A 12,888-nucleotide genomic window follows, 5' to 3' on the forward strand; every position below is an offset into this window, starting at 1 on the left:
GACATTTATGACTGATCAAAAGCTATCCTGCTGTCATACCCTCCTGCTTGACCTACTGAGGATTAAGATAAAGAAGCATTCATTCCCAGGTGTAAATGCAGCTGGATCGGGCCTTTATTAGAATTGACTAATGAAATCTCCAGTCCCATAGGAAAGAGAAAATGCACTGCTGTTTATGGCCTTTCTTTGCGACTACAGCCTCATAAAAAGGGAGTGAACAGTTTTATAGGTCCCCAAAACAATGAGCTATAACATAATTAGGTTCGACAGAGCTCTGTTTCATGTTAATCTGTTGTCAGCACCTCAGAGAAGGGAATACTGAAAAAAATGAGGTAGTAGCAAAGCCCAACTCTGAAGAAAAAAAATCCTGTTTCCTGATTTAATTAATAGCCATATGATAAAACTACATCTTTCAATTATTCTGAGTGATTTGTTCAGAGAAGATAACCTCAAGTATACATAAAGCACAACCACCTACTTTTTGAATTCATGATGACATAAATAACACGCTACCCTAACTTTCATGTAAAACCAGGCATATCAACACTGTCACATAAACACAGTTAAGTGATGTATTCCTAAGGGATATAGGCAAGCTACTTTATGCAAGGAATGTTCAAATCTGATTGTCTGGTAGTGACATCCTGATTTATAATGTATCCTGCAAATGGTCAAAAATTTCACTTGGATAAATGGTGGTACGGAGTGGTACAGGAGTATGTTCACCCAAATACCTTCTATAGACTAATGCATGATGGTGGTTGGTGGTGCAGGTCTGGGGTTGGTGGTGCAGGTCTCTTATCAACTACCTTTAAAACACAACAACCTCCCTTGCAAAAATGCCCCGAAGGAATGTACAAGTTCACTCTGGAATCCCAGGCCCTCTCACTGAATTTTGCCCTACAAAGCAACATTTCCATATGAGATTAGCAGTTAAGGCTCTAATGAACACAACACATAAACCACCATTTATCAATTGGAATTACTATGCAAAGCAAATACTAAATCTTCTTATGTATTTAGTATATTATTGCTATTCAAAACCACTGGAATATTCATAGACATTTAAAAATAATGTACAATACAGAATTAAAGCTGCATCCTCATGATTAGAATTTCTAATGAAACAGATGCTTATAAACAAGCAATATGAAAAAAATTGTATATTATTTCTAAATAATAAGCCAAAAAATTTTCAAGCACTATGTACAACACTGCTAATTTATTTTGCCTATCTTGTATTAAGTTAGTATAGTTAAACATACCCTTATAGTGATAAAAATGAGGAGATAACACTGATAAACTTTTTAGAAAGCATTATAAACACAGCAGCCTTCATATGGTATGAGAAACAGTAACTGAACATTAACAGAAAACTTGCAAATCACACAGCTCTACACTCTGTAATACTTTGCAGAATTACAGTTTAAGTTGCTCACATCTACATACATGCTGTATCAACATCCGTTTACACAATTCTTCAGCAGACGTGTTATAATTCATTTAATTATGGCATTAGGCTTTTCAAATTATATCCTCCATGCTTACTTATAACTGAAGGCAAAGAGCTCTGAAACACCTATAAAAAATATGAAAGGCTGATAGCTCACTTATCACTGTTTTATATTATCTTTAGAACAAAGAAAATGATATAGCAGATAATTATGTTAGTTCATTAAAAAGGCAATCTTTGAAAATAAGTAATATGGAAGAAGTAAAAGTGATCTGCAGTATCAAGGGAACTTCTCACCAAGGTTGTAAAAAGCTTGTTTCAACTGTGAACAAAACAAATTCTAACTTGATAAAGAAAGTAACCAGGGAAAAAATGCAACATTACAAAATTACTGCTATGAATACCCAGGAGAAATACCCAGAATGAAAGAAAAAAACGCATGTCAGCAATAACCAGGTTTGTTACTATAGACAACTACAGAAGCCATTTTCTCAAAACTTAACTGCACATATTCTGATAAAAACAAGTGCTGGAAACTTACGAGATTTGAAGAACTGTGATTTAGTTACTATGAATTTAGTTCTACATTTTAAACAGTATTAATTTAAGTTAAAATGTTGCGGGCATTACTCACACTGACTAGTAATAATCCACAAAGGAAGCATATGGAGTCCGAAAGGACTATTTGCATTGGTATATGCTATGCAATGTGAGCCTGCAGCAATGGGGTTTCAGCAAGAGCAGGGACTGTCAGAACACGTGGTATCTTCTTATTTATTGCCATTATTTGAAGTCTCGATTCACTGAAGTCATTCGTAATTTTATGGAAGCTTTTGCTCTCAATAAGGGTTTTTTCTTTTTTTTAAATGGCAAGGCAGCTCATGTATCAGTCAGGCATTGCCAAAAATGAATACTAATGATCTCATTTACATAGAAATTCTGGTTTACTCTGACAGATGCTGATAAAACCAGACACCTCTTCCAGGCAAAGAGAATCCTGTTAGAAGGATTCCTAGAGGAAATAACCACCAAGTTTAAAAACAAGCAGTAAAACAATTAAGTCTTCATTGTCATGCTTAAAATTTGCTAATAGAAAAGAATCTAAGTGACTTTTGAAAGTTCAACATTCAGAAATTATTCAATATTTGGTGTTGCTCTACTTTTACTATAATTCAGTTTTAGTCTTCTGATGGTAAGTAAAGCACTACTAAAATACAGACTAAAAAATGCATGGCAGATCTTATGAATCACACCAGAACATACACAAAGAAGAATCTCTGGGTGTTACTAAAAATCATTTTGAAAGATAAGATCTGTTTCAACTGCTCAATATACAGGAAAACACCAAGGAAAAAATATATCATATTTAATATAAACCAGTCTAGTACTGAAAAATGCAAACCAAAGATCAGAAGTATCACTGGAAAAATATAGCCCAAAGCACTATTTCTAAACTTCTTGCTATACTTACTATCTCTGGGCTTTACGCTAAATTTGTCACTGGACTTTCCATGGTTCTTTGTGTCTGGGATTCTCTTAGAGAGTGGATGTTTAAGATTCACATTTTGCTCAGGTAAAAACAAGAAGGCTAATATTACTGGCTCTGGGTAAGCTACTTGCACAAAGATTATGCCAGGTAGTTATTTTCCATTGGAATAAAGCAATATAATAGTGATCTTGTCAGACCAAAGATTGAACAAAAAGCTAACCAAAGAAAATACCTTTTTTTGCTTTTAATTTATTAAAAATAATTGTATCTCTTACCAAAGGAAATAATGCAATACAAGCACTATTCAATACAACTACCTTATGTTCCGCAAGACAAGTTTTGCCCAACAAGTGTTGCATGCATAGGAATGAAGTATCCTAAGCTAAACCATTGCCAAAGACAAACTCCATTGCCACTACAGGATGGCAGTCAACCCTCACACCACTAATGGTTGTTACTCAATGTCACATTAAGTCATATGGAAGTCCAGCAGAAGAGAAAGAGCTTAATAGCTTCAGGCATTTCACAGCACAATGGTTTAACCTACAGGGCTACAGTCTTCAATAGGAAGGCAGTTCATTACACCCTCTCAGTCTCTTCTGTGCTTCATTCACCCCAATATATTTGTGTAGAAATACTTAGACTGAGAATTAAACCTTAAATTCAATCCTTTTGTATTAAAACTAGAACAATATGTTTGGCTTATAATGGAAACTAATACTGCCTTACTCTGTCACCTTTTGTATTACTTTAGACTCCTTTCAGTTCCTCTCTGAACAGTTCTAGTCTTTTCTAATTATTTTCATACATCTTCTACCTGCCCATTCAACTTCAAGGTCCCACATACTTCTAACTTTGACTACAAATCATGTGTCATCCACAGATTAAGGGCACCATGACTGTCTATTCTGACTATACAGAATAGGCCAAAACCCCTCATTCGTTTTCTTCCTCATGCTCACAGTACCATTGAGAACTGCTAACACCTCTTTAACAGTTATGCTTGAATGAAAGATTTAAAGTAATGAAGAATGTATTAAGCCCAGGGTAGACTGTACCATTCTCAAGCAGTCCACTCAGAAATGAAATTTACACTGCTGCAATTACTTTACACTTCAGGAATCATCTTTCTGAACAGATTTGTTGCATTTAAGAGTAACATTCTTCAAGGCAGTATTTTTTCAACAAACAGTTCCACCTTTAATACATCTACAGTTTTTCGACAAATAAGTGCAAATGAACTAAACATTATAAGCCTCTTCCACATAAATTTTACAAAAAGAAAAGTGACAAGCTCTCTTTTTTCCCTTTCTGCCTTCCAACAAAGGGCACTCTTTGTTCCCATTCCGCCCCCAAACAGAGCAGCCCACTCCAGTGGCCTTGCAGGTAGAAGAATCCTGGAGAATCACCCTCCATATACTTTGATTTCAGGTTTTTGCTTAGTTTAATTCCATGTCAAACATCCTGGAGTTTTGGAATGCTCAGGGAGAGTAAGCTGAACCTCTGGAAATTCCATCTCTGTGCCCCCACACTAATGAAGAAAAAAGTAAAATCCATAGTTCATGAAAAAAACTTTGCTTATTATTGTAAAATGCCCTGTGGATACTGAAAAGTAGTATTCTGCTAGTAATTATAATAGTTAAATGAGCAAAGACTTTTTTAAAACATAGTCTGATAAAATTATGCTAAATTTCATATACCTTGAGACAATACTTAATTTTCAGCCTTTCTACACTCTGCAAACTCCATTATATTTAATACAATCTATTCAGATTAAAAAAAACACAGACCACATGAGCATTTATAGGTATTACAGAAAGCACTGCAAGATTTATCTTCAGTCTTCAAGTCTTTGCAACAAAGAACAGCTTTTGTACCCGCGTCTCTAAATCAGATTATATTAGAGCAATAAGTTTAACTGACAATATCAACAAAAGACAGTACAAATGTGAGTCTGCACCCACTTCACGTGACTGCAAGATCTCTGATACAGATTGATAGGTTGACAGGGGACAATCTGAAGCAAAGAGCTCCAGTGCCAGAGAGACAGAGTTATTACAATGTTAATAGATAAGTATAAGATTTCTATTACTGAATTATCATCCAATTACATATTATAACTTGGCAGTTGATCAAGGACTCTTTGTGCCTTGCACTGTACGAACACTTAACAAAAAGCAGGGTCATGCCCTAGATACCCTGCAGCATAAAGACAGGCACTTGAACTCACCTGGATGCCCCAATGTCAACAAGCAAAGGCCGAACGGTGCTGTTCTTCCCTTCACCAGTGCATATTTTTCCAGTAGCACTCCAGGAATTTACAGTACATGAAAGCCACACTCAGTTTTGCTGGTATATTTATTAGACAGCACATGAAACAAGGCACCTTGATCCTTCCTATGGAGGGGAGTCCAACCTTCTACCAAGCAGTGCTGGAAGGATTCCTTGCCAGAGACTCCATCGCTAACTCTGGTGTGTTTAATAGTGATCAGTGCACTACTCTTCACAAAAGATGTCTACTCTGGTTTTGAGTCCATTTATTCTTCTGAATGCCAACAACATCATGTGATGCATATGCAGAAGTCCGTTGTTTATTTAATTTGATTGTTTTATTATGCACTCCCTAGCCCCCAAGCAAAGATGCAGACATTTTAGAAAACTTTCTCGTACACAAATCATACAGATTACTTCAGATTATTTTATGGAGGGTGGGGAATGTGAAAATTATAAAGGACTGAACTTGAAGCAACAGATCTCATTCTCCACTGACACTGACTGGACTAAGTGATTTGTTTCCCAAGTCCCAGTTGCACAGCTTCCTCAAAAATTAGCAGAAACCCATTGATGACAATAATAAAATAGCTTTTGCTCCACCAAACAGCAGATGATACTCCTAGACCTTCTCCCTAAAAATCCACTCACATGTGGAACTTTATATATTACAGGATTATAAATAGAACTGATATCAGGAGGGTGAGAGGAATGAAAACAGAAGAGAAACTGAAGTTTAATCTTTCCTCATTTGTTTCTTTCTGTAAGCCTACCTGGATATGAAGAGTCTATTTCCATCTCAGATGAATGAGCTAGATATTCCATATCAGGTGAGGAAATTTTGAGTAAACCATGTTCTGAGTTCAGTGAAATGATGGGTATCACAACCCGTAATAAGTGGGTCTTGCCTGTCAGATAGAACCCAATACCTACATTTTAAATTTTTGCTCACTGATTTTTAATAAAAAGCACCTTAAAATTCAAGAATAAAAGTGAAAATTTTATCATTCAGTATGGACTTAGAAATACCATGTTTCACTTCAGCAACAGCACATTTTTCGTTTCCCTTTCAAAGCCACTTGCCAACTAGTTAAAAAAAAAAGGAAGTCTGTGGACAGCAAAGTCTACATGATAGTCTGTGCATTGTGTCTGCTTGCTCTTACACATACAGACACTTGTCAACTAAAACCATCGTTAAAACTAAAGCATCAAATCTCATTTTAATAATGCTCATACACAAAATCTTTTTTAAAAATACCTAAAATTAGTGTATTCTATGTTAAACTATTTGCTTTCAGTTAATACAGTTACAAAAGGACTACAGATTCATTCCTGCTAATGCCTCAACATAAATCCAAGAATTAAAGAAATTCAGGATTTTAATCTACTGAAACTAAGCAGGAAAGCTTTCCTGCAAAGAAAAAAGGGTTCAAGTCTCCTGCAGACATCAAGTTCAAAGGAATGACACTGTAAAGGCCTCCTAGCAACGTTAAAGATATTCATAATCCTCATCCTCTCTACCTTACTTTAGCTTTATTAATTGAAAAAGCAACAAATGCAACCAGCCTGATGAAAATAGAAGCCGTTTATAAACTAATTTTTAACAAATCTATGCAATTTTTTTTTTTCAAGTATAAGCCTGAACTAATAATGTAGTGAACAAGCTCCTCATTTTCTGATAAAGCACATACAGACTTCTTAGAAAAAACTCTCAGTTTTAACTTTTTTTTTCTTCTTAAAGCTCTGATATTTGGAACAAAATAACTGTGGTTTCTACATTATCACTTTAAAATCAGCCATTCTGTACAAAGTAAAATACATATATATATATACAATATTTTTAAATTATTCATACTGATCCTAAATGTAAAAAAAATAAACTTCTTAAATTTCAAATCATGACAGTTTATTTATCATACATGCTCACAAATAGCACATATCCATACTGTGTATCTTTACCATCACACAGTACCATAAGCTAATGAATCAAAATTAAGTTTCTTTATAATCTTGCTTCAACTCACTTTTTAAAAAGCAACGAATAAACTCTTACTGTTTTCTTAGTGCTATAACAAGGCAGGTATAAGAAATAATCCTTTTAAGCAAGGGCTAATTCTGATAGACAGGAGGTGATACTCCTTTCTACTGATAAAGTAAATATTCCTTATATTGAACAGACCAGGTTTTTTTTTCCATTTAAGTCACTGTCAAATTTTTCATACTTCAGTGATAACTGAGAATCAGTCTTTAATTTTTGTTAGACACTTTTTTAGCCCTGACTGTATATATTTTCCAAGGTGAGACTAATAAAAACTATATGTACTCCTTTCTTAGAGAAGTTAGTAAGGTTATTATCTGTACGGCCAAATTCAAGAGAAGTATTTTCAGTACTGAAAGATTAGCGTTCACAATATAAAAATGTGTTTCAGACACATTACATGTAAAGAACATGTTCTCAACTAAATTGGATAACCTCAACCAGTTTTCTTGACATCAGGTGTCTTAATCCACATAAATCAATTATGATTGTGTTAGCTGGGTAAGCAAAGCAAGCACTGAGGATCTCTGGGGAAGCATACACATCTGAGCTCTCCTAAATCCCAGAAGCTTCTTCTTCATGAATGGCACATTAAATATGCAAAAATCTGTTCTAATTGACCAAATGACATATAGAGGAAGAAGGACAAGCAAACCACAGTAGAAATAAAGACACCCCCAGTTACTCACAGAAGGAAGCATCCCAAGTATTTTCATAAGAATGAAGCTTGCTAATGGCCCCAAGGCTGCTGTAGAATAACAATTGGGTAACAAGAGGGGGGGGGGGGGGGGGTAGAAGATCAAACGAGGAAAATCTTCAAGACTAGGAAGTATTTAGAATTACACAGTGTGTGGAAAATGAAAAAAAAGAAAAAAAAAAGGCGCTTAAACAACTTTGAGAAAACATGTACAGTACCTATCACTGAGAAAGTCTGATAGATGTAGTAGCAGATCATAAAAGAACCTTCTCAGGAAGCTATTCTCATTTTGAGAGCTGTACTGTTTTTTAAATAAATTTTTCAACTGATGTGCTGTTTGTTCTCAAAATTACACCCCACACTGAGATGGTGAACTGCATTCAATACAGTCATGCTCTCTTGAAAGCTGATGAGTCATTGTAGCACTAGGAATCAGCCTCAGTAAGAGCCTTCCAATTCTGTTTGTGAAGGTACAATTGTGTAATTTTTCATATTTATTCTATGTATTATGGCTAGAATGAAATTGCTATGCGACATATAACGCTTTGCCAAACCATAAACCTTACTGGAATATTATATCACAAGTTATTAAATGAAAAATGAAACTTGTCATGCAAAAAACAAACCACTTTCCCTTACAGACAATAAACACAGCAAGTACATAAAGCAAAAGCTACTTCTCGCCTCCCATCATAGAACCCATATCTTTACCGCTTGAATAACACCATCATACCTAGTAAGACTCTAGATTTAAGCTGTGTCACCATTCTTCACAGTCATCATTTTACACTTCAAAAACTGTTACTTGTTGCAAACTAAATATGTAAGAACATTTTCAGAAAAACAGAAAAAATTAAGTGTCAGTACGGAATAGATAGATCACATGCCACAAGCATCTAGTGTGTCTATCTAGATGTTCTAATGCTACTTACTACTGACTGTGAGATTAGGAACTACAGATGTTTCGTTGGATGCACTGGCACTCATCACATTTCTCCCTTATTCAGCAGTGACTCAATTTCACCTAGCAGCTAACAGCTATGGCTGGTCACTCCTTACCAAGCTTCTTAAAAAGGAAATTCCATGTGCTAACGCAGGCCTGAGTAAAGGAAGGATCACCTGAACTGAAACAAGGTTGTCCAATGTGCTCACACAAAACACAACTTTATCTTAATAGACCTGAAAATAAGCAATAAGAATTAAATCATTGTTTGGCTATTTCATTTTTAAATGTGGTATGTTGTCTTTATAGTTTTCAATATAAAAAATAAACTACAAAAAAAATATCTTTTCATCCAAACAGTAATACTAATGAGTTTGTCAAATTCAAAAGACAGTCCTTGAATTCATTAGAAGAGGATAATTACAAGAAATACCATCTCCTACTTAAACATTACACTTCCTGTAAGCGCCAATGGAAGTATTTTATTTAGATCTCCCCTAATCAGTCAAACTCTACAACCATCAGATTTACTCACCCATTTGGATTTCTTAAGGATGCTTGATTCTGCTGCTGCTGTGCTTTGTTGGTGGCTGCTAAGCATAATATCTTAAGCAATTCTTTAAATTACATTAGATAGCTACTCTAAGCAGCATTCCAGGCACAGAGGTGAATAGCAGGGAAGAAGGCTCTCCTGCTCTAGGTTGTGTAGCTGGAGAAGCCCTACACTTGCTGCATACAAATCCCTGCATACTATGTACTTACATCCAGAAGCAAGTGCACAAAACCACAGGAAAAGTGCTGTTGTCTCCCAAGCTTCACAGTGGTAGCACACAACATATAAATAACATTGCTCACAGAACTGCAGGCATTTGCCTACAGACTTGCAACCTTTAAATCATAATCCCTTTCTCATAGTAATAGTTTCTGCCAGTCTTTCAAAATGCCTGCTAGGAAAGTGACTTCAACCACACCTGGTATATTGCTGGCCACAGAGGCAATATCTTCATAGGGAACATTTAATGACCAAGATTTTCCCTTAACAAGGGTGATAATTTGGGTCTCTCTCTCCCTACTACTGCCTTATGATATTTCCTGGGATTTGAGTCCGAGAAGTCTTGACTCCTACTAGAAAAAATTAAATAGACCAACAAGTTAAAAAGTACTGCACACCTGAAAAAAACCCCAATCAATTGCTAAAGTGTCTTTTTTTTAAGAAACCAAATAAAAATTAGAAATGGTTCTGTTACCTAAATGGTAACCTAATGGTAACCTAAATGGTTTCTGTTACCTAATAGGTGATAAAGCCTATGGACAAAGTATTTCATCAAGATTGGAGCTTTTGCCTCAGTCTTAATTTAATTGTGTTGAATTTAACTATTTGTCTTTCCATTTCTTTTTTCCTCAGACAAATCCAAGAGATACCCAAATTTCTAAAGGATTTAAAGTTCGGCTTTAAAGGCTTGTTTGTTTGTTTTTTTTATTTTCACTGTAAGATAAACATTTTATAATGCATCCTGTGGCAGGCTTAATAAAGTTTAAAATTGCAAAACTAATAAAAGCTAGTAATAACAGCATTTTTGCATTTCCACTGTTAAATCATCATATTTTTCAACTGCCTACAGATAAAACACAGATTCCTCAACAGGATATCACTTCTGTCAGTGCCAAAGGAGCCCGACTGCCATTGCTGCCCTCTTTACTCAAGCAGAGCTCCTCCCAGTGAAGCAGATGGCCAGCCTGCCTGAGCAAAAAGACAGGCCACAACTGAGTATGTCTGAGGCTCTATTCAGATTTCCTACTGGTTCAGCCAACCGAAATTTTTCAAGGCTCAGATTAACAACTGAAGTAGATGCAGTTTAATTACTTCACTAAATACCTTTCATGTACTGCAGAGGTAACAAAGGGAATTTTAGTACTTTGCTACATTTACAGAATGATAGGAACATACATTAATTTTCAGTGAGGCTTTAAAATATATTCTGTGGCTGACTTCATACAGAAAAGTAAAAACTGCAGAGCTAATAAAAACAGCTCATATATGTATACAGAAGAATGAGAAACTTTGTTACTCATTTCAGACACAAACTGGAGATCATTTGTTTCACATGAAATGGTTTAAAAACCTATTAGATCTCGCAGTAGTAAAAGTTATTTTATTAACACAGCTAGAAGGCCAACAAACACTGCAGCAGCATTCCATGTGCTTGGTTATCGCCCAACTCATTTATTGCCTTGCAGGTTGAGAACAACCCTACAATCCTGCTCAAAAGTGAACACGTGAGCAGTCCCATTCAAGTCAAGCCATCTGTTTACACTAGACAACTTTACAAAAGGGTTTCCCGCAGTGCTAACACTGGTTCACTATAGCCCTGATGGGACCACTCTTGTAACTAGCATGCTAGCCAAGCATTTCCTGTATGTTCTTAGCAGTAGCATTAAGCAGTGCTTGCATGCACAGCTGAGCCAACCCACTGACTTGCCATAGGAAAAAGGGGTCTGTCTTTCTCTCCCTCTTTCCAACTCCTCTTCTTCTCCCACTTGATGCCAAGGTTCACCTTCTCTTCCAAACTCTAGTAACTACCAGACCTTTCTGCATGCTGCTCTAAATCACTAAACCACCAGGAAATCACCTAATTCCCTAGGCCTGGTTTAGTTTTCCTCCAGGTTTGTATATGAAAGCAGATCACAGAGAGGTCCAATGACCAGTGGTGCTAGTGCAAAGCAAGCAGCAAGAATTCAAGGCTGGCAGCAACATGGGAATGGGACATTGGAGGAGAGAGCGAAGGAGTGGGGCTTCCTGCTTCCAGAGCAGTGAACTGTTCAATTGGCTCATCATTTTTCATGAAACTGTACCTTTAACAACAGCGTATGACAAGGGCTTGATCAGATCTAAATAGGGTCTCCCACTGGTGTTGAATGATGTAGACTTTACATAGCAAACTTCCCTCTTCTGGGCAAACCTTGGGAGGATTACAGAGATATTTATGTACTCCAATTCTGCAAGCTCTGTACTTCCTTAAACTAAACTAAACTAAACTAAGCTCAACTAAACTATTTATCTGAATTGATAAAGTGCAAAATGTTTTCTGAACGTAAAAACCATTACCTAGATTCTATATATATTGGTGAATGTATCAGTTCCTGGAATATCTTGTGGACTATGCCTTTTTTCTCTCAGAGACGCCACGGAACACAACTAAAATCCCCATCCTTCTTGCTCCACAAAAGCATGAGCCTGTAATCACCAAAGGGAGTCCCTGTTGGAACGCACCCTCATTCTTCGACTCATCTCAACAGGGTGTAGTACCATGACCCACTTGTGCAAGAAAATAATTGGGCAGACACACGGTTGCTGTAAACAGTGTCCTTTTGCTGAATATCTGGCTTCTTGATTGTAAAACAAAGGCAACTTATTGATATTAAAGGCATAAAATAGAACAGGTCATAAAAGTAGAACAATTTCAGTCAACTCTTATATCTCACATTTCATTAATCCAAAACAAAACTTGTAACAGTGATCCTTAGATCTCTAATCCACTTTAAGCATTGCAAAACAAAGAAAACATTAAAAGCCTTGAAACCAACAGTAAAAGCTTATGGAATCCACTGAAGGCTATCCATTCCATTAAACATTTCTATGCTCACTCATTAAACTTCATTTTCTTAAACTGTTCTAAAAGTGTGCCGAGTTAAGGAAGAAAAGAGCAGTTAATAAAATGAACATTATCATAAGAAAGTGGACTTCAAAATGGATCTCAAACAATAATAAGTTATTAAGATATGTTTACTCTTCACTGAATCCTATCTTAATTTTCTATCTCTCAGATCAGTACAACGCAGGGAAAATTTCTTTGAAAGTAATGGAACTGCATTGAGTTGACTCAGAAGAAACTTCGTTATTCCTTCATCTAAAGACAGCTCAAGGTATCTTTAAGAATAAAGTATAATCAATTCAAATTCTATTAAAAAGCACTTTACTTTTAAATAATTTGAAAAA

The 12,888-nt window shown here is 35.9% G+C and overlaps 1 protein-coding gene across 4 annotated transcripts in view; it reads right to left on the reverse strand.

Annotated features, from left to right (window-relative positions):
- The window catches only part of LRP2 (LDL receptor related protein 2), a 128,517-nt gene that overhangs the window by 109,983 nt on the left and 5,646 nt on the right, over positions 1-12,888 (reverse strand). The gene's annotated exons all lie outside the window — the stretch shown is intronic.

The sequence above is a fragment of the Athene noctua genome, chromosome 7 (genome assembly GCF_965140245.1).
Source record: "Athene noctua chromosome 7, bAthNoc1.hap1.1, whole genome shotgun sequence".
Classification (NCBI taxonomy): Eukaryota; Metazoa; Chordata; class Aves; order Strigiformes; family Strigidae; genus Athene; species Athene noctua.